General features: G+C 43.4%; 1 protein-coding gene across 3 annotated transcripts in view; it reads right to left on the bottom strand.

The window, feature by feature from the left end:
• Positions 1-18,412, bottom strand: part of LOC148352650 (polyprenol dehydrogenase) — a 70,517-nt gene extending 52,105 nt beyond the window's left edge. The window contains exon 1 of one of the 3 annotated variants that reach the window (XM_088353161.1): positions 17,921-18,412. The gene's annotated coding sequence lies outside the window, so the exon portion shown is untranslated. The other 2 variants (XM_088353163.1, XM_088353164.1) reach the window with 2 other exon arrangements.
• Between the last annotated feature and the right edge of the window lie 3,307 nt (positions 18,413-21,719).

The raw sequence follows: 21,719 nt of genomic DNA, 5'->3' as shown, positions 1-21,719 counted from the left end.
ACGGGAATGAAGAGAATAAGAAACGGGACAAAAATTAACGGGAACAATACCGGACAGGAAACGCAGGCAGGAACTCGGACAGAGTCAAAACCCACATCTTGCGGGGCAGAAGTTCATTGGCGGACTGACCAAGGGAGAGTGAGAGCAATGAGCTTAAATAGGAGGGAAGCCAATCTGTCAACAAGCCGCAGCTGGAGCCACACGGGTGGGGCCAATTGGGCACCATGGCAACCGTGACACTGTGAGCTTTGCTTGGAACAACGGTGAGTAACATCAATCCAGCGTCTGGCAACCAAATCATTATCCAACAAGTCTGAATTGTGACATAAAATCAAGTAACATTCTGTTGGGTAATGGCCTCTTGGAACACTTGCCCGGCCTACAAGCGGCAGTTTCTTTTACAACAACTTTTACATCAGATTTTTATATATTTTTTAAGTATCTATTATTACATAATAGTATCATTGTGTGGATTTATTTAGTTGGTTGCACAATAACAGTATTTAATCACACAGTTCTAGAGGAAAAACAGTGTTGCCAAAAAGATTGACTTGGTATATAATAGTATCCTCAAAATGTAAACACATTTTATCAGCTAATAATTACCCTACTTTTGTAGACTAAACCCATTGAACCGAGTGATGGCAACCAGACTTGACTTTGAAGTAAGGACATGAGCCCGAACAGACAGTGGACCCAGACGCGTAACGTTTTCATATAAGCGTTTTTTTTTTACGCAAACGGGGCAGTCATGCGCAGGAACACAAATGCCAGCGATTTGGGGATTGCTGGGCAGAAGAGATCAAAACCGGAGAGGGCAAACGGGATCTATACCAGATACAGGATACATGAGCAGATACCGGACAGGGCGGGACAGACGGGATCGATACCGGAGCAAGATAACGGACAGGATGGGACAGTCGGGATCGATACTGGATACACGAGCAAGATACCGGACAGGGCAGGATAGACAGAATCGATACCGGATACTGGATACTGGCGCAAAATACCGGACAGGACGGAACAGACGGGATCGATACTGAATACTGGAGCAAGATACCAGACAGGACGAGACAGACGGGAGTGATACCGAATGCAGGGATGTACGTGCAAGATACTGGACAGGACGTGACAGACGGAATCGATACCGGATACTGGATGCACGTGTAAGATACCGGACAGGACGGGACAGATGGGATCGAACCCGGATACTGGATACACGAGCAGGATACCAGACAGAGTCAAAATGCATGCCTTACAAGTGCAGAGGTTCGTTGACGGACTGACAAAGAGTGAATGACAGCACTGAGTTTGAATAGCAGGGGAGCCAATCAGGCAACGGGCAGCAGCTGGCGCCAAATGAGAGGCACAGGTGAGGGCAATGGGCAAGTGTGACAAATGTAATAATAATACTAATAAAACAACGTATTTCAAAGCGTCTTTTAGGACATCGCTGTAAAAATGAGTAGGACTGAAAAAAAAAAAAAAACGAAGAGTAAAACAAGAGAAAAACAAGCATGTAATAAATAGCCAATAAAACACATCAGAGTTAAAAGGGGCGGTATGTGAGGCAGATGGTCAAGAAAAGGCAAGTCTGAAGAGATAAGTTTTGAGTCCAGATTTGAAGGTGGACAAGGTCGCAAAATTTCGGAGGTCAGGCGGCAATGAGTTCCAGAGCTGGGGGGCAGAGCGGCTGAAAGCTCTGCTCCCTATGGAGCTGAGGTGGGCAGGGGGTATAGTGAGATGGATGGAGGGAGGAAGATGATCTGAGGGTGTAATTTGCAAAAAATGAATTTTGCAATGTTTATAGTTGATTTTTCTGCGCATGATAAATTTTATTGTGCACTGAGAATATCCAGGCAGTGCGCAAGTGCGCACGTGGGCAGCTAAGTAGGGACATTTATTGTGTGTAAAGGCTCTTGTGTGAATTCAAATCCATTTCTTTACTCGGTCTTTAGGGAGTGGACTTTTCATTAGAAGATGTAAAATAAGACGCAGTGGGAGGGATAGTTGCTGCCACAAATTAGGTCTGTCATTAATTTACGCACACACAGGCTACGCGTAACAAATTACAGAAGTTTTTTTTCCCTCCGTGTTGTTTTTCCTTTCCTGTTGTGACTTGAGGGTTGCATAAACACGTAAGGTGCTGTGTGCACACTCTGCTACCTTGGTATCCAGCCCTTAACCGTCACCTCCGTTTAACCTGGTCATCCAGTCACACAAACATACGCAACAACCCACAAGCCGGGATTCGGGTGTCTGATTCAAAAGAAGGGAGAGGAATGGATGCAGAGCATTCAAGAACAAGACACTTTGATAGGCATCTTGATTTTATTTTACCTGTATCAATTTGCAGTCACTAGCTTTATTAAAAGGGTCATTATGTAATATTTGAGCGCTACATGAAGCTGTATTGCGGCATGCAACCTAAAATGAATGCTAAAATCACAAGGAAGAATACAAACTGCAGAGACTCAAAGCGACTGCACCATTTTTGCACTATATTCTTACTCAGTTTTTTTTTTAGGGTGCCCTTAGCAGATGGCTGTGAACTCATTCAGTGTCATAATGTATAAATACGTTTTCGGTGGCATTGAAAATATGAAAATGTAAAATTACGTTGTTTTTTTTGTTTGTTTGTTTTATTTATTTATTATTATTTATTATTGTTTTTTTATAAAGGGCTTAGCACAGCCAATCAGTAAGTATCTAGCTCAGGGGTCGGGAACCTGTCTAAAGAGCCATATATGGCTCTTTTAGGAGTACATATGGCTTCAGATAGAATTGGAACTTAGCACATTTCTCTGTGCGTGAATTTGATACATGCAAAGGCGAAGCAACACTGTAGAACTCTACTGTAGCTGTACAATATCACCACATTTTGGTGGTTAATATTACCAAGTAACTTGATTGTTTTTGTTTTTTTGGTGTTGTTTCTACCAATTCAACCATTTTTCCGTTATTGCTTTTTAAGCAAATGACACAATACTGTCAGAACCGTAACAGGATCAGGACCCAAATGCGTGACGTTTCTTACAAAAGCCTTGTATTTTACGTGAAATGGGGAGTCATGCACGTTAGGCAGCAGTCTGGCGTTGAATGATAGGAAGCCGGAGACCGACGAGATCGATACCAATTGCCCGAGCAGATATCGGACAGATGGGGTCGATACCGGACAGGACGGGACAGACAGGATTGATATCAAAACAGGATATCGAATTTAAACAGGACAAACTAGACAGGAACGAAACTGGAAACGGATATTAAACAGGACCAAATAAACAGGACTGAGTCAAAACCCACGTTGAGCGGAGCAGAATTTCGTTCACAGACTGACAAAGGAAGAGTGAGAGCACTGAGCTTAAATAGTCTGTCAACGAGCCGCAGCTGACGCCACACGGGCGGGGCCAATTGGGCGCCATGGCAACCGTGACAGCTACCCCTTTTTACCGTTGTTGTTAACATAGTTACAGCCCTTCCTCTTGCTTTCAATTAAACTTGTGGTAAACGTCACGCAATTGGGTCCGGTTTCCGTTCTGGTCCTGACAACACGAACAAATAGAAACAGAACAAACAAACAAGCAAAAAAACACGGGGAACAACAGGATGTCCCCTAATGTGTTCAGCCCCAAAGAGCTTTTCTAAAAGTAAGACACAAGCAGTGCTGTGAAAAATGAAGCATAAGGGCTCTTTGAACTCAGTTGGGCATTGTTAACACACACTTTTTAGAGAAAATATTCTTATTCTAAATCTTCTTGAATCTTTAAGCGATTTTAAGAATATTCCTAATTCAAGGTAGGAAAGCCTCACAAACAAAATAGCAAAACCTGATTTGACTGAGGATGAATATGATGTTTCATTATAAGACTATAAGACGGCTTCAGCTAGATCTTATTATGGGTACGCACAGGGTTGGGTAGGGTTACTTTAACTGGATTACTTTCAATTACTTTTGGATTACTCCAATACCAAATATGCTAATAAAAGACAAAAGAAACTAAATATAAATACAATTATGACTCACAACACGTGGTAAGCTTTCTCTCCTGGCTTTGATCTCTTTGATCTCCGGCAAAACTAACATAAAATGCGACATTGAGATAAAAGAGTGGATGTCACTCAATTTCCTGCGTCCTTACTCTGAAAAGACCGAAATGTTAGTCATTGGTCGATCTAAATGCAGTGACTTATTCACAAAAAATGCTGTGAACATTGACAAATGTCACATCACACAGAGTGACTCAGTTAAAAATGTAGGTGTCATATTTGACCCTGATCTATCCTTTGAAACGCATGTAAAGAAAATTACTAGAACCGCTTTCTTCCATCTTTGTAACATTGCTAAAATCCGTTCAATACTGTCTCAGTCGGATGCGGTAATTATAATTCATGCGTTTGTGACCTCCCGTCTCGATTACTGTAATGCACTACTCTCTGGTCTCCCAAAGTCTAGAATCAAGTCTATTCAGCTGGTACAAAATGCCACAGCGAGGCTTTTAACTAGGACAAAAAAGTACGATCACATAACACCGATTTTGGCTAACCTGCATTGGCTCCCAGTTAGCCTTAGATGTGATTTCAATGTTCTCTTAGTATTATACAAAATCATACATGGACTTGCTCCCTCTTATCTTTCAGATCTGATTTCCCCCTATGTCCCGGTCCGAAGCCTACGATCTGAGAGTGCCGGTCTTCTGGTGATCCCAAGAGCAAAGAAGTGTTCTGCTGGTTCGAGAGCGTTCTCCATCCGGGCACCGGTGCTGTGGAATGCTCTTCCCCCTGAGATCCGATCTGCAACCTCAGTGGAAATGTTTAAATCTAGGCTTAAAACTCACTTCTACTCCATAGCATATGAATAACCTACTCTTCTTGTCGGCTGAAAAATAGTCTGTGTAATATAGTGTAATAATCTGTGAAGCCCTTTGAGACTCTTCGTGATTTAGGGCTATACAAATAAAAATGACTTGACTTGACTTGACTTGACAGAAACAAAATGAAAATAAATCCAAACAGCTTGACAACATCATTTTTGCCGTTCCATGTATTCCAAGCCTGCACAAAATTTAGTAATTTTATTCATATTTAGTTTCTTTTGTCTTTTATTAGCATATTTGGTATTAGAGTAATCCAAAAGTAATTGAAAGTAATCCAGTTAAAGTAACCCTACTCAACCCTGGGTACGCATTATAAGACAGCTTCAACTAGAGTTAAGAGTACGCGTCACTGACTATTTAAGAGAAGCGACCGGGTAAAAAGAATTTTGTTTACGTGTGTTTGTGATGTTTGAAATGAGTTTATTGTAGGTTGCTGTTTAAAGCGTTAAGAGCATGTTTACCAGCATGGATGGAGCCGGCTACCTGGCCGCAGGGGTGTCGGATGTGATTTATATGTGAAGTGGTGTTTTCCTCCGAGTGAGCTCCAAAATGCTAATAACGTAGCGCTTACCCTAAAGGGCTTTTACCATGCTGAGCGCGTGGCATGTTATTCCGTCGGGAGGCGCACACTCGGGAGCGCACACTTGAAAGTGAAAAATGAAGGAGGCAGGGAAGGAGCTCTCAAGTGTTGTTGCCGCGTGTTCTCGTATTTGTGTGAGTTGAGGTCCGGACGCAGAAGACATGTGCCACCTCGGCTCCAGTATCATCCAGCTAAACTGACGTAAAGCTCCCGAAGCAACCCTATCAGAGATGGACTTTACATAACGGCTGAGTCACTCGCTATCTATTTTTATGGCTTTGAGGTGTGCGTGCTTCGGGACAACTATCTTCCTGAGAGCCAATTTCGGTTGAGGGCGATGACATATTTGTGACGTAGGGCCAGATCAGGCCCGCTAAGGGATTGAAACCGGCCCGCAAGACAACACTCAGAGAAGCGCAAGAGAAAAACAAGCTGCAGTTTGAAATATGTCAACTTGATGTTGCCAAATCCAGGTGCCTCGAACAAAGACACTGTACTTATATTTCTTTCTCTCTCTCTCTCTCTCTCTCTCTTTTCCACCCCTTTTCTCCCACTTTCTGTCTCTGTCTCTTTCACTCTCTGTGTCTCTCTTTTTATCTTCCTTGGTTGTTCTTTGTCTTTTTCTCTCTCTGTGTCTTTTTATATTCTTTTGCTCTAAATTCCTTTTTTCCTTTTCTCTCTTTTCTCTTTCTTTCTTCCTACCCTTTGCGATATCTTTTCTCTTTTCTCTCCTTCTGTCTTTCTATTTCTCTTTGGATTTCTTTCTTCCTCTCCCTTTCTTTTCCCTCTCTCACGACTTTTTATGTCTTTTGTTTCTCACGCTCTCTCCCTCTCTCTCTTTTTGTTTCTTTGTCCTGCCCTCTCTCCTTTTCCCTCCCTCTTTCTCTTATTTCTTTAATCTATTAGTCCGGCCCCCGACAGAATGTTTGTTCTATCGTGTGGCCCCTGAGTTAAAATGAGTTTGACACCCCTGTCGTAAAGGGTCTCGCTGTTTTTTCGGACCAAAAACACCCCTTGAGACCGGGAACGCCAGTTTTGTTTTTATTGCCGGATAAAAATAATTCGAACATGAAATTTGCTAAATAGACCAGTCAGTTGTTTTGAATTCAAAGTTTCCCCAAATTTGTATTAGGGAAATGATTTTCAAACTGTATTACCTTTTAAGCAAATTTATAGAATTTGCTCACAAAAAAGGGTTTAAAGCAGGGATTCTCAACTTGTTGTCACGACCGGTACAAGCAATGGACCCAAATGCGTAATAATTCACACAATGCTATATTGAGGGAATCGGGATGTCGAGAGGAAAAAGACTGCGATCTGGTGCTCGCTGGGCAGGAGGAGTTGGAAGCCTTCACGGATTAAGCGTGGTCGGGGATCGGAAGAAAGTTGGGCAGCCGGGACGGGAGAACGGAGCGTATTCGGAGATTAGAACAGATCCAGTAGCCGGGACGGGAGACGGAGCGTGGATCGGAGATTGGAACAAGTCGAGCCGCCAGGACAGAGACGGAGCGAGGTCAGAGATAGGAACAAATCAGGTAACCAGAGACGATCGGGAAGCCAGGAACAGGGGATCGATACAGGAAACAGGGGAGTCAAATATGCTTGCCTTACATATGCGGAGGTTAGCTGACGGACTGACCAGGAGTGAACGAGAATGACGTGCTTAAATATTAGGGGGACTAATTAGGGAACGAGTGGCAGCTCGGCCTGAAAGAGTGAGCGCAGGAGAGGGCAATTGACAACTCATGATACTGGTAAGACTTAAGGACCTACAATCCCACCCTAATGACAAACTGCAACCCAAATCAAGAAACATTTCCACTTTTCAAATGTATGGAATTGAGTTTTCTTTGTCCCGCTACCTTTCAAGCATTCTCCAATGCATTGAAGTTCTATTTACCTGTGTACACAAAATGAATAAATAAATAAATGAATGAAAATATTCTGCAGTTTAAAGCAGAGACAGTATAATATATTGACCGTTTTCAAAAACATAATAACCAGCAAAACCAAAACTATTTCAAGGAGCATATATACTTACATATTTGCAAAGATGGCGACGCGCTAGGGTGCATCAGCTAGCGCCCCTGCTAGTTTTATATTTCTTACTCTTTTCTTATTTATTTTACTTTCTCTTCTGGATACATGCTTGGCTAACAATGCCCACAGTCGCCAGGAATTTATTGACCTTGGACTACGGCTGGGTTTGATGATTACCATGACACAGACGAAATCCCAAGGGACATCCAGTGAACCTCGGGATATCCACCAGTTGAGAAACACTGATCTGAAGGACTCTTCTCACGCTGGCCATCATCTCTTTAAACTTTTGCCTTCAGGTCCCTTTAAAACCAGGACTAAGGCTCAGATACAATGTTTTCCCCAGGGCTATCACCCACCTAAACAAGCACCCAAACTGTGAAAATATACGTCTTGCCATTGCATTGAAAAAAAAGTACGCTTATCTCATTTATCAACTTATTTGGTAAAGTTATTGTTGCTAAATATTATTGCACTACTTTTCATTGCACTATTATTACAACTGAAGCCATTCTCCAAACACTCCTTTGCAAATGTTTTTGCTTATTTTTCCTAACCATCTTGTATCTTATTTTTCTTTTGAATCTTACTCCTTATTACGTGTTTATCCTGGAGTCCCATTTATAACGATGTTCACTACGACAATGTTCACTGCAACATTCTCAACGACAATGAAGACAATCCAATTCAAACATAGGTCAAAACAGAGCAATCCCAGAGAAAAGACAGATTGCCAGGCCCTTTTTCCTGGGATTTGTTCAATCCAGAACAACTAAAACAAAACTCAAGCCTGGTTTACACATGCTGGAGTAGTGGCATCACACACTTACCCCTTGTCACGACCAGCACACAGGGTAGACCCAATCGCGTAACGTTTTCTCACAATTTTATTGAAAGGAAGAGAAGGGGCAGCGCCCGCGATCTGATGCTCACTAGACGCGGGAAGCAAGACGTTCTCGCACTCGGATTGTGGCGGTGTCAGGGACGGAAAAACAGGTCGGTAGCCGGGACAGGGAGAGCAAAAACGTGGTCGGGGTCGGAAACGAGTCGTAAGCCAGGACGGGAGATTAGACGTAGTCGGGATCAAAAATGGGTCGGAAGCTGGGACAGGAGAGCAGAAGTGGTCGGGATCAAAACCGGTCATAGCCGGAGACAAACGGGAGCAAAAATGGGACGGAAGGGAGTCAGGGTTGAAAAAGGCTTGCCTTGTATAAACAGAGGTTCGCAGACGGACTGACATCAGGGGATTGACTGGACCGGGTTCAAATCGAAACAGGGAACCAATCGGAGCCCGCAGCGGTTGGCGCCAAATGATGGGGCCCAGGTGATTCACATCATTAATCATGACACCCCTATCTCCCCCTATCGGCATTTGTTGAGTTTAAAACACATCAACAAGATAATATAAAATGTCATATAGTTCTCCTATTACCCTATATACTCGCATATAAGCCAACCCCCTATAACTTCTTTAAAATACACATACAGTACTAACGAAACATCAATCAATGAAACGTGTACCAAAACAATGATAATTATTTGGATGTACATATAATAAAGATGAATGTACTATCAATAAAAATTAAAAATAAACTATATAAACCACTTACTTTACCTTTAAGCAGAGCTTCAAATGCAGACACTCATTCTTATATTTCTGTCATAATTACTGATGCAAAGCACCTGTGCCCGCTCATTTGGCGCCAAACTGCCTCGGACTCTGATTGGCTCCCTGTCCCCATGTAAACCCACTCCTATCTGTCCTCTTTTGTCAGTCTGTCTGTGAACCTCAGTTTACACTAGGAAAGCCTTTTTCGACCCTGACTCCCACCTGTTTTTGCTCCTGTCTGTTCCCTGGCTTAGACCCGTTTTTGATCCTGACCCCGTCTTTTGACCAATTATTAAGAGCAAAAGGGTAATAAAATGTACTAAATCATGAAAAAAAAAAAAAAAACGAGATATGGTCCCTTTCAAACACAATCGGGACAGTGCTGACTGACTAAAAAGGAAGAAGAAGTTAGGGGGAGCATAAGGACACCATACTGCTGTGCATTTCCTGATTTTTAGTATTGTAAGACATTGTTGATGGGAAACAAATAGCGATGAAGCTTCACGAAACACCGATGGTCTCTTGGTGACCATTTTTTAAATGTGAAATTGCAATAAAAATGCCATAATATTGCCACACTTTGCTTTCTATTTTTCATAACCAAGACCACCATCTACAGGAGACAAAAATCATCACTAATGCTTCATGAAGCTTCATTTTCCATTTACCACACTTTGAAACTAATTTTCCTGTTGAGCTGGTCAAACTGAGCCAGTTGTCTTCCTTTTTTCTGGCTACCTGCAGCTTCAATTATTCAACTTAAATCTTTGCATATTTTATGGTCACAATTTCAATTGTTCTCGGCTCTGTCAAGGTGTATCAACGTCAAGGTATTCGGACGGGCAGCAACTTTTTGTGTTTTTGTGGGAGTGAGACATCCTACTATGGAGGACGATCACTTTGATTTTAAGTGCAAGCAAGAGCATCTGTCGTTTATTCATACAGCTTTGGCTTTCTGAGATTGAGACGCTTATAGGGACATTGTGTATTATTCAGCGCCGTCTACTGGTAAATTAAATGTAATTCTTCCCCCTAAAATTTGTATTTCAATTATAGGCAAAAATACATGAACTGTCATTTAAACATTTTTTTAGATACTCATAGGTGGAGAAATTTGCATTTATTTTAAATACAAATAATTTAATCTACAGTGTGTCAGGACCAGAACGGAAACAGGACCCAATTGCGTTACGTTTCTCACAAGTTTTATTGAAGGAAAGAAGAAGGGCTGCGCCAACGATCCGGTGTTTGCCGGACGCGGGAAGCAAGTTGTTCTCGGATTTGGACTGTGATCCGAACTCGGAAGTGGATCTTCCGTAGCAAGCGATGGCGGTGTCAGGGACGGAAAAACGGGTCGGTAGCCGGGACAGGGAGAGCAAGGCGTGGTCGGGGTCGGAAACGAGTCGTAAGCCAGGACAAATTAAATGAAATGATCTGCATTTCTATAGCGCTTTTCAAGTCAATGACTTCCCAAAGCGCTTTACATTGTGCTTCACATTTCCCAATAGCGGCCGTGATCCGTGCAGCCATGTAAGGCGCTAACCTGCTTATTGGGGGTATTGGGGTTTCAGTGTCTTACCCAAGGACACTTCGGCATGCAACACGGACAAGCCGGGATTCGAACTGGGATCCCTTAATCCTAAAACGATCGCTCTACCTCCTGAGCTACTGCCGCCCCAGGACGGGAGAGTAGACGTAGTCGAGGTCAAAAAGAGGTCCTAAGCCAGGACGGGAGAGCAGACGTGGACAGGATCAAAACGGGTCGTAGTCTCGGGGCGGGCGCCCTACTCGTAAGGCCACCCAGCTGGTTAAACTTTGAAGGCAAATAAAAGCTTCGGGTTTATTTCGGGCTCATCTATCAAATCAAGTTAATCCGTCGGATTTGGGCGGGTTCGGGTTAACATACCCGCGACTCGGGTCGGGTCAGGCTGAAGTTTTTTTTAAGATCGATCTTATCTCTAACCTGTATATATCCATTGGGTTGCTTTTTTTTACCTAAACACAAAATACTTCCAGCCTTCCTTCCACTATTTTTTTTCAACCTTAATTCTAGAGCGTCAATCTAGCATTTCCCTACACCCAGCTGAGTGGTTCTTTTTCCGCACTTATGATTGTTGCAAAGGGTCTCGCACCTCCTCGTTCTTGCTGTCTTTCTGTCTTCAAGACATGCCGCAGAGACTCAGACACAATCATCCGATTTCTACATGGCAGGAAGGTCAAAAGGTACCACAATTTATTTGTGATCCTTCTCATGACTGGCTGCAGCCGTTTAACCTGTCTAATGAGCATTTTTGGGTCAAAAGACATCTAATAAACCAAGTTTTTTAGATGCGTGGGAAGAAATTGATCCACCTCTGATGTAAAAGTAAACATTTATTTAGATATAGTTAAACAGCTCCATTGAGGTTTTAATTCACCAAATTCCGAGCACAAATGAGCTACAGAACAAAGCTACTCGATTCACGAGTGTGAAGTCCGAAATGGCTGACAATCACTTTTAAACTAGGAGGTCGGGCTACGACAAAAACAACTTGAGAAACATGGAAAAATACCTGCTTCACTACAGCCCTTTCTCTAAACTGGTTCTGGCAACTACTGACTAAACTCAAGGCCGTCTCCTAACTGAAAACCAAATCACCACTTGGAACAATGTAGAAACTGAAAACAACTGAACGAATTGATGTCTCAGGCAGTCAAATAATCATAACAATAAATATAGTTATCACAATAGAAAAAAATATAGCCATGAAGCTAATTAAATATGACAAAATGTGAAGGGAATGAGTTAATTAAAAGGTTATAAAAAATAAGTGCTTTTCATTCCTATAAATATATAAATATATATATATATATATATATATATATATATATATATATATATATATATATATATATATATATATATATATATATATATATATATATGTTAGATGTTTATAAACCTTGTCTAAGTGTATGGGTTTAATTAACCCTCCAATAAATGTCTTTTTATCTAGATATTCACCTGAATTTCTTTGCAAAAATGAAAGGTTCCGTCTCATCTTACAGGTTTCTTTCGAAGTACGTATTAACAAATAATTTTGAATTGCATCAATTTAATAATGATAATGATTATTAAGCTTTGGTTAGACCTTTTAAGTAGACTATAACTGCACTAGAAATATTGATTCCTGGGTCCTGTTAATTTTATTATATCTGCAATGTCATGTAAAAAACACGTATCTCCATTTTCGTCGTTTTTCTCACATCAATGGAATGTCAATTTAAAACATGCAGAAATGCAAAAAAGTAAAATTAAATTATAATGGAGATTGGTACTTTTCACGTGACAGTGACGATATGCAGCCATTCGTCAAATAACGACTACATTTAACATATTTTTAGTGTACAGTAAACCCTCGCTTTAACGGGGTTCACTTTTCACTATCATGCTACTTTACTGGTTTACTATAAGCATTGTCTTCTGTATTCTGATTGGTTTAGCAGTCGGTTCACATTGATGATTACAAATATTACATTTTTTTGTTGAAAAAATGATGTTAATAGAATAATTTTATCTGTTAGACAAATGTTTGAGCCAGCAAGAAGAGTTTTCGATTTTGTTGAATGTCAAGAACCGGAACAGGAGGAGGACCCAGATGTGTGACGTTTCTCACACAAGCTTTATTTTACGGGAAATGGGGCAGTCATGCACGTTAACCCAAACACCAGTGATTCGGCGATCATTTGGGTGGAAGACGAGAGGCAGCAGTCTGGCGTGGAACGACGGGAAGCCAGAGGCCGACGAGATCGATACCAATCGCACAAGCAGTTTTTTGGACAGATAAGGTCGATACCGGACAGGACGGGATAGACAGGATTGATATCAGGCACTGGAGACTGGAGTCGGACAACAAGCAGGATGAAATGGACGGCAACAATACCAGACACTGGAGATCGAAATTAAACAGGACAAACTTGACGGGAACGCTACCAGACACTAGAGATCAATATCAAACAGAACAAAATAGCTGGGAATGATACTGGAGATCAATATTAAACAGCATAAAATACACGGGAACGATACCGGACAGGAAACACAAGCAGGAAACCGGACAAAGTCAAAACACACGCCTTGCAGGTGAAGAGGTTCGTTGACAGACTGACAACGGGTGAGTGAGAGCACTGAGCTTAAATAGGAGGGAAACCAATCAGTCAACGACCCGCAGCTGGCGCCAAACGGACGGGCCAATTGGGCGCCATGGGCAACCGTGACATTGAATGTATAAAAGTGTGTTTAATTCTATAATAACTGTAAAAAATGAAGAGTTCTACTTCACAGATTTTGCCTATCATGGGTTATTTTCAGAAAATAAACTGCAATACACAAAGGTTTACCGTCGTCTAGAATCGGTCGAAAAGTGAATGTATTTTTACATCTATGTTTTTGCATGAGTCCAAATAGACATCCATAAGATGTTTATTGCTCAGTGGGTGTTTCCTTCCATTTTTCACGGATCTTTGACAAAATATCTCCGCAGAGGTTTTGAAAATTCAACTTTATTGTCGTTCGACGCTTCACCGTTTATTGCCTCGGGGCTGTTTACAAAGGGGGCGGGGGTGTAGTCGACACACAGACAGGTGTCAGAACAGCAGGCCTCTCCCATCACTTTTCCATCTTTTCATCCGTACGTATGTTACGTCTGGAGCACAAAGCGTCTGAAATGAACTAAGCCTGTCACGGTCGCCTTGGTGACCAGTCTGCCCCGCCCCCTGGGCAACAGCTGAAAGCATTTCCACTAATGGTGGGTCTGTATTTAAGGCTGCATGGTGGGCTCTGCGGTTGCGGGTTCATTACTACTCATTATTCACAATCCCGTTCTGTTATGCCTTGTCCTGTTTTAGTCTGTTATGCCTTGTCCTGTTTTAGTCTGTTATGCCTTGTCCTGTTGAGTTCGTGCCGGAGGAACTCTGTATTGTTCTGTTTTGCCCCGGAGTATTGGGCGACTTTTATTTTATTAAATAAAACCTATGGATCGTCAACGCATTTGAGTTCTCCCTTCATGCCTCCTGCCTACGTTCTGGTCCGGTCACCTTCCACGCCACCACGCCCGCCTCGTGACAGAACGAACCAGCCAACAAATAGAACTCAGCGAACGATCCCAGCGCGACATTGGGGAGAGCTGGAGTGCGCAGTTTGGCAGGCGCCTACTGAGTTGGCCTTCCCTGCTCGTTCGAACCACGGCCCCGCCCGTCGTGGCCCTTGCTGTGCCTCGAATCGACTCACGGGAGGAATTGACGCCTGCCTGTTCGACTCTCATGCCTGCCTGCCCGACTCCCGTGCCGATTGCCTGCTATTCCGTCTCCCCTGCGTGCCAGCCCGACTCCGACTCCCAAGCCTGCCTGTTCGACTCCCAAGCCTGCCTGTTCGACTCCCAAGCCTGCCTGTTCGACTCCCAAGCCTGCCTGTTCGACTCCCATGCCTGCCTGTTCGACTCCCATGCCTGCCTGTTCGACTCCCATGCCTGCCTGTTCGACTCCCATGCCTGCCTGTTCGACTCCCATGCCTGCCTGTTCGACTCCCATGCCTGCCTGTTCGACTCCCATGCCTGCCTGTTCGACTCCCATGCCTGCCTTGAGTCTCCCTGTACTGATTTTGTTCAGTCTTTCCTGTCCTGTCTTGTCTGTTCTGAATCTGTTCCCCCCTGAGTCTGACTCTTCTGAATCTGTTCCCCCCTGAGTCTGACTCTTCTGAATCTGTTCCCCCCTGAGTCTGACTCTTCTGAATCTGTTCCCCCCTGAGTGCGACTCTTCTGAATCTGTTCCCCCCTGAGTGCGACTCTTCTGAATCTGTTCCCCCCTGAGTGCGACTCTTCTGAATCTGATCCCCCCTGAGTGCGACTCTTCTGAATCTGATCCCCCCTGAGTGCGACTCTTCTGAATCTGATCCCCCCTGAGTGCGACTCTTCTGAATCTGATCCCCCCTGAGTGCGACTCTTCTGAATCTGATCCCCCCTGAGTGCGACTCTTCTGAATCTGAACCCCCCTGAGTGCGACTCTTCTGAATCTGAACCCCCCTGAGTGCGACTCTTCTGAATCTGAACCCCCCTGAGTGCGACTCTTCTGAATCTGAACCCCCCTGAGTGCGACTCTTCTGAATCTGAACCCCCTGAGTGCGACTCTTCTGAATCTGAACCCCCTGAGTGCGACTCTTCTGAATCTGAACCCCCTGAGTGCGACTCTTCTGAATCTGAACCCCCTGAGTGCGACTCTTCTGTAGAGGCCCGACCTGAGTGCGACTCTTCTGTAGAGGCCCGACCTGAGTGCGACTCTTCTGTAGAGGCCTGACCTGTTTACCTGTTCTGATTCTGCTCTGATTTTGCCTGTCTGTTATCCCCTGTCCAGCTTGCCCGCCGGATCCCCCCCTGCCGAGCGCCGATTCCGATCCGCCCGACGCAGATGGCGCCTGCCTCTCCCCGTTCCTGCGTGTTCGGAGGAGGGAGCGGGGTTGCCCCAATCGTGAGCGTCGAACCATTCCGGGGCGTGAGGTTGTAATTTTTTCTTTTTTGGGACCTCGGGAGCTGTCCCTTAAGAGGGGGGCTCTGTCACGGTCGCCTTGGTGACCAGTCTGCCCCGCCCCCTGGGCAACAGCTGAAAGCATTTCCACTAATGGTGGGTCTGTATTTAAGGCTGCATGGTGGGCTCTGCGGTTGCGGGTTCATTACTACTCATTATTCACAATCCCGTTCTGTTATGCCTTGTCCTGTTTTAGTCTGTTATGCCTTGTCCTGTTTTAGTCTGTTATGCCTTGTCCTGTTGAGTTCGTGCCGGAGGAACTCTGTATTGTTCTGTTTTGCCCCGGAGTATTGGGCGACTTTTATTTTATTAAATAAAACCTATGGATCGTCAACGCATTTGAGTTCTCCCTTCATGCCTCCTGCCTACGTTCTGGTCCGGTCACCTTCCACGCCACCACGCCCGCCTCGTGACAAAGCCTCCCTGTTATAAAAGCGCTGTGTCCTTGACGTGTCCTTCATCCTCCACTTTGAAATAAATTAAAACGTGCAAAGTATCCTGATTTGTGGACGCTCGGAATTGAGACGTTAAGAAATTGAACATCTTTTCACCCCTTACCCGAACACCCCACCTCCACTCTGATTTAAAATCATGTGGGTCATGTAAAAATGGGGTCTCACTGGCTGAGATGTCCTCTACCAAGCATAAGAAGGAAGATTTTATTTGTGGGGATTAAAAGTAAACACAAGGACAATTTATGATGAGGAATATTAAGATTAAAGAAAGCAATCCAGTGAGGTGGCGTGTGGAAACCACAATGAACTGATCATGAACTAATGCTGCAGAACCGCCCTTTCCTTCCCCAAAAAGGGGGAAGTTAGTATTATATACTTCTCAACTGATATGTTTTTCCCATTTTTTTTCCGTTTCAAATTTTATTTCTGATTAGCACCACGTGTGACCGCTCATTTGGCCCCGGCCGCTGCAGGCTACCTGATTGGTTCCCTGTCCCTTTTTAAGCCCAGTCCTGTCACTCTCCGGTTGTCAGTCCATCAGCGAACCTCTGTTGTTACAAGGCAAGAATTTTGACCCTGACTCCCGCCTGTCCCGTTTCTGCACCCGTTTTTCCACCCGTCTGTTACTGATCTCCCCGTTTGTCTTAGGCTCCGACCTGTTTTTGATTCCGACCACATTTTTTTTGCTCTCCTTTCCTGGCTATCGACCTGTTTTTCCGTCCTTGAAACCACCATCTCCTGCTCCAGAAGACCCACTTCCATATTCGTATCACAATCCAATTGCGTGAGCAGCTTCCTCCCTGCATCCAGCGAGCACCGGATCGCGGGCACTGCCCGTCCTCTTTCTATCAGTAAACTTGTGGTTAACGCTACGCATTTGGGTCCCGATTCCGTTCTGGTCGTGACAGTTTTTCTTCACATTTTTGTATTTTCTTTTGTATTTTTTTTTTATCATAAATCACATCACCAAATGAACAAATAAAAGGAAAAAAGGATGATAATTTTCAACTATTCAGAAGCCAAAGGCCAATAAACGTCTGGTCCCCAGATTAACTATGGACGCTTCTTCTATAATGTAATCAAATTATCATATCATTAGAACAATCATGTGTTAGTCCATATCGAAACGAATGAAAAACGGAAATTCCGGGGCAAGTGTAGATAACGGTCTTTTCTCGTGAGACTCTGGAAATACTACGCCAATTTTTGCATGGAGAATAATAAATAAATATACTTCTATAATAAGCGACATTTACCGCAAATGGGGAAAAAAAATAAAGAATTGTATCTTTTGTGGTGAATAGAATAACCTAGTTTTTAGTAAATAGGTGTTGTGTTGTGTTTATGAGTTATATTATTGCTTAGGGCCGTGCGTATATATTATATTTACAATATTTATAGACTCCCCTATAAGGCTTATATAAAGCTTTTATTTTTTGCGTCTCCAAACATGTTTTACGGTGTGTTTGTTTTTTGATCCGATATGGCTCTTTCTACATTTTGGATTGCCAACCCTTGGCTTAGGGGAATTTTAATTGTTAATAATGGAAGAAATTGGCTGAGATTGAAAGGTATGCAATGTTATTAAAGTGAGGTAAAAATTGCTGGTTCCTGACCTTAAGAAACTCGCGTGCCTGCTATACCGCAATGTCACAGGCGGTCGTTGCGCGCGTGGCACTTCTTCATATTCATTGTAGGTGAGTGGTAGGTCAGGGCTCAGGGCGCAAGGTGTTTTACGCACACCGCGCCAAATTGACACCCAAGTTAAAAGCCAGAATCACAAGCGAGAGGGAAAAAAAACACTCACAGGGTGACCCCGGGCTCCTCCATTTGCAGAAAACCCCCCGTTCTTCTTTTTTTTTGCTTTAAAAAAATCCTCAGATGCCGTGATCGCAGTCCACGTCCCTGCAGATGTACCATAGGATGACGTAGAGGATGAGGAGGATGGCGAAGATGAAGAGCGCGACGAGGATGGCCTTGGTCACCGGAGAGATGAGCGACTGCATGTCAGGAGCAGGAGCCGGGCAGGAGCTCCGTGGCTCTCTGCGCCTCCTTATCCGTCCTCGGTTCTCCGCGGTTCTTCTCTCCGGTGGCAACAGTTGAGGAGGACAGGACGGAACCCCGAGTTCGGTTGCGCGCACACGAGATATGCGCGTAAGCACGCACAGCCCAGGAGATCCACTCAGCGAGTGGAGCGTGGTAGGGGCTTCCCCTCACTAAAGGCTGGTAGGGGGCGTGATGAGTGGTAGTGGGGGTGAGGAGTGGGTGGGCTGTCTGTCCCCACTTCCACTCTCGCGTCTGTGGGTATAGAAACGAGACGAGACGTGGAACGCAGTGACAGATCACGATCACACCTGTGAGTGTCGGAAGGGGTAGAAGCTCAGATGCGAATGATAAGTTAGACCCACTCTCTGCACAACCCACGCAGAGAGGGAGAAACCAATGTGTTGCGAAAGGATGCAAACAGGTTGATGGGTGAAGGGTTAAAGGGAGGGATACTTTTGAAAAATGTAATCCGATAGAGTTACTATAGTTACCTGTTGCAACATGTAATTAGTAACCTAATCCGAATTCAAAGGGCGTGCCCACCCACCCACACGCTGACATGCAGTCACTCATCTCTCGCACGCAGAGAAAAGTGGATATAGTAGTGACGGCAGTCTGGGCACAGCATATGCGATTCGATTCATATAATCAGGGTTGGGTAGGGTAACTTTAACTGGATTACTTTCAATTACTTTTGGATTACTCCAATACCAAATAGGCTAATAAAAGACAAAAGAAATTAAATATGAATAAAATTACTAAATTTTGTGCAGGCTTGGGGAGTAACGGAATACATGGAACGGCAAAAATGATATTGGCAAGCTGTTTGGATTTATTTTCATTTTGTTTCTGTCGCATTTTATGTTAGTTTTGCCGGAGATCAAAGAGATCAAAGCCAGGAGAGAAAGCTTACCACGTGTTGTGAGTCATAATTTTATTCATATTTAGGTTCTTTTGTCTTTTATAAGCATATTTGGCATTGGAGTAATCCAAAAGTAATTGAAAGTAATGCAGTTAAAGTAACCCTACCCAACCCTGCATATAATATTGTGTATGTCAGTGGACAGTACCGCGGAGTCTCCTGCTTCCTCCAGCCCACACACACAGCATCGGCCCCATACCCACGTGACTCAACCGTACTTACTGGGTCAATGTTGCCATGCAAGTCAACGCACATTTTGGAATAACATGAATGCATCTGTGAGAAAGAGTGAGAGTTTTTGCTAGTTTCCATTTATTTGTAACAATGAATGAATGTAAGTGGCTTAGAAAAACCACGTCTGACTCGGTCACCAGCCCAGATGTTGTCAGTGGAATAAGAGAAGGTGCAAAAGTCTCTGTGCCGGAGGACAGGGCTGCCTCCACTCTTAGTGTAGTGATGGAAATTAAGTTTATTTTTAGAGAACTGGCTCTTTTAGCCTTCTTTTTCGGCCAGGCTCTTCAGATTGAATCCATATATTACCAATTGTTATGTAGCATTAAGCACAAAATGACTTAAAGGGGACAAAAATAAGAAAAAAAAGAAAAGAAAATACAAAAAGAAACAAGAGAAGGAAACAAATAAAAAAGGCAAAAGAATAAAACAAGAAAAAAAGAAGTCAAACACTAGGGAAAAAACATTAAAAAAAAGAGGAAAAGAAGAAAAGCTGGGGAAAAAAATTGTGAAAAAACGGGGGGGGGGGGTTCTTCTATTGGTATATTGCCAAATATAATTTAACATTTATTTATCATTTATTAATGAGAATTAAATTCAATATTATGCAAAAAATGATTTACTATGTATCCATCCATCATTAACTGGCCCGCTTATCCTTAGTAATAAACTACAAAATACAAACTATAGTTGTTTTTTTTTAGGTTAGCCGTGTGTCAGAGCCCAAACAGACCCAAACTGGTAACGTTTCACACCAAGCTTTATTTACGGAAGCCGAGCAGTCGGGCGCAGGAACACAAACGCTAGCGATTCGGCGATCGCTGGGCAGGAGAATCAGGGCTTCGGCGATCGCTGCGCAGGAGAAGCAGGAAGCCCACGAGATCTAAGTGATGTCGGAGGGCGGAAACGAGTTGAGCAGCTGGGACTGGAGATCGGAGCGTGGTCAGAGATCGGACATAGTCAGTTAATCGGAACGGGAGATCGGGAAGCCAGCGGCAGACGAGCAGGATACTGGACAGGACGGGACAGACGGGATCGATACAGGATACCGGATACTGGATACCGGATACTGGATACCGGATACTGGATATAGGTCGGGTCGGGTCAGGTCAGGTCAGGTCAGGTAATGTTAAGTCAGGAACAGAACGAGAGCAAAAATGCTTGCCTTGCAAGTGCAGAGGTTCGTTGGCGGACCGACGAGGAATGAATGAGAGTACTGAGCTTAAATAGGAGGGGAAGCCATCAAGAAACGAGTGAGCACAGGTGAGGGCAATGGGCAAATCATGACACCATGAAACATATTATGCCTGAAAAACACTGGAAACATGAATCAAAACATTAATTACTCTAAAAAAAAAGATCAAATACAAAACAGTTTTAACCCTCTAAATACCCAACTAATTCATAGTTAACGACAAAGAACCCTTGTAAAAAATACATATTGACCAAACACAAGAGGGGAAAAAAACGGTCTAAGAGGGAGCCAGCTGTCTACTGTTTTAAATAATGAAACCTGTTGTAAGCTTTTGCTGGATGTGCTGTTGGTTATGTTTGAAGTGCATCGGTGCTGTGCAAACATGTCTTGGGGTAATAGTAGTTGTCCCCATTGTTATAGACTTAGGCTTGTTTGCTAAATCTTCGTATCGTTATCTTCTGGCAGACTCATTGTGAAAATTACATCGATTGAAGACAAGACCAGCTGATGAGGGAACCTGCGAGTTTTTTCAAGCTGCTGTGTTAGAGGAATAAAAACGTACACAGTTTCCAGTTTACCTGGGATCTTATTCAAAGCAATAGGTAAATATCTATTGTATTCATGTTTTTATATATTCAGAATAAACACTATTTTTGGTTCAACGTGCACTTGTGTCATTCAATCCCCTAATACTAATTTGCTTGACTAGAAATATAACACTGCAACATTTGTCAAGCTTAACAGCCCACTTTTTAGTGTTACCTGTGGTGTTCCGCAGGGTTCAGTACTTAGCCCCCTTCTTTTCAGCATTTACATGCTTCTATTAGGTGATATTATTCGCAAGTATGAGATCAGTTTCCCTTGCTACGCTGATGACACTCAACTAGATCTCCCGATGGAGGAATCTGCCACACTAAACTCTGGAAATTTGGAGGCCTGCCACATTGAGATAAAAAGATGAATATCACTCAACTATTGCTCCTCAACTCTGAAAAGACCAACATGTTAATTATTGGGCCACCTAAATGCCGTGACTTGTTCTCAAAAACTGCTCTGAATATTGACAAATGTTATATCACAGAGAGTGACTCGATCAAAAATTTAGGTGTCACATTTGACACCAATCCATCCTTCAAACACACATTAAAAATATTACCAGGACAGCTTTTTTTTTCATCTTTCCAACATGGAGAAAATTCGTTTTATGATGTC

This window comes from Urocampus carinirostris, chromosome 14 (genome assembly GCF_059441175.1).
Source record: "Urocampus carinirostris isolate Australia breed hairy pipefish chromosome 14, RoL_Ucar_1.0, whole genome shotgun sequence".
Classification (NCBI taxonomy): Eukaryota; Metazoa; Chordata; class Actinopteri; order Syngnathiformes; family Syngnathidae; genus Urocampus; species Urocampus carinirostris.
This window is presented reverse-complemented; position numbering and strand designations above follow the sequence as displayed.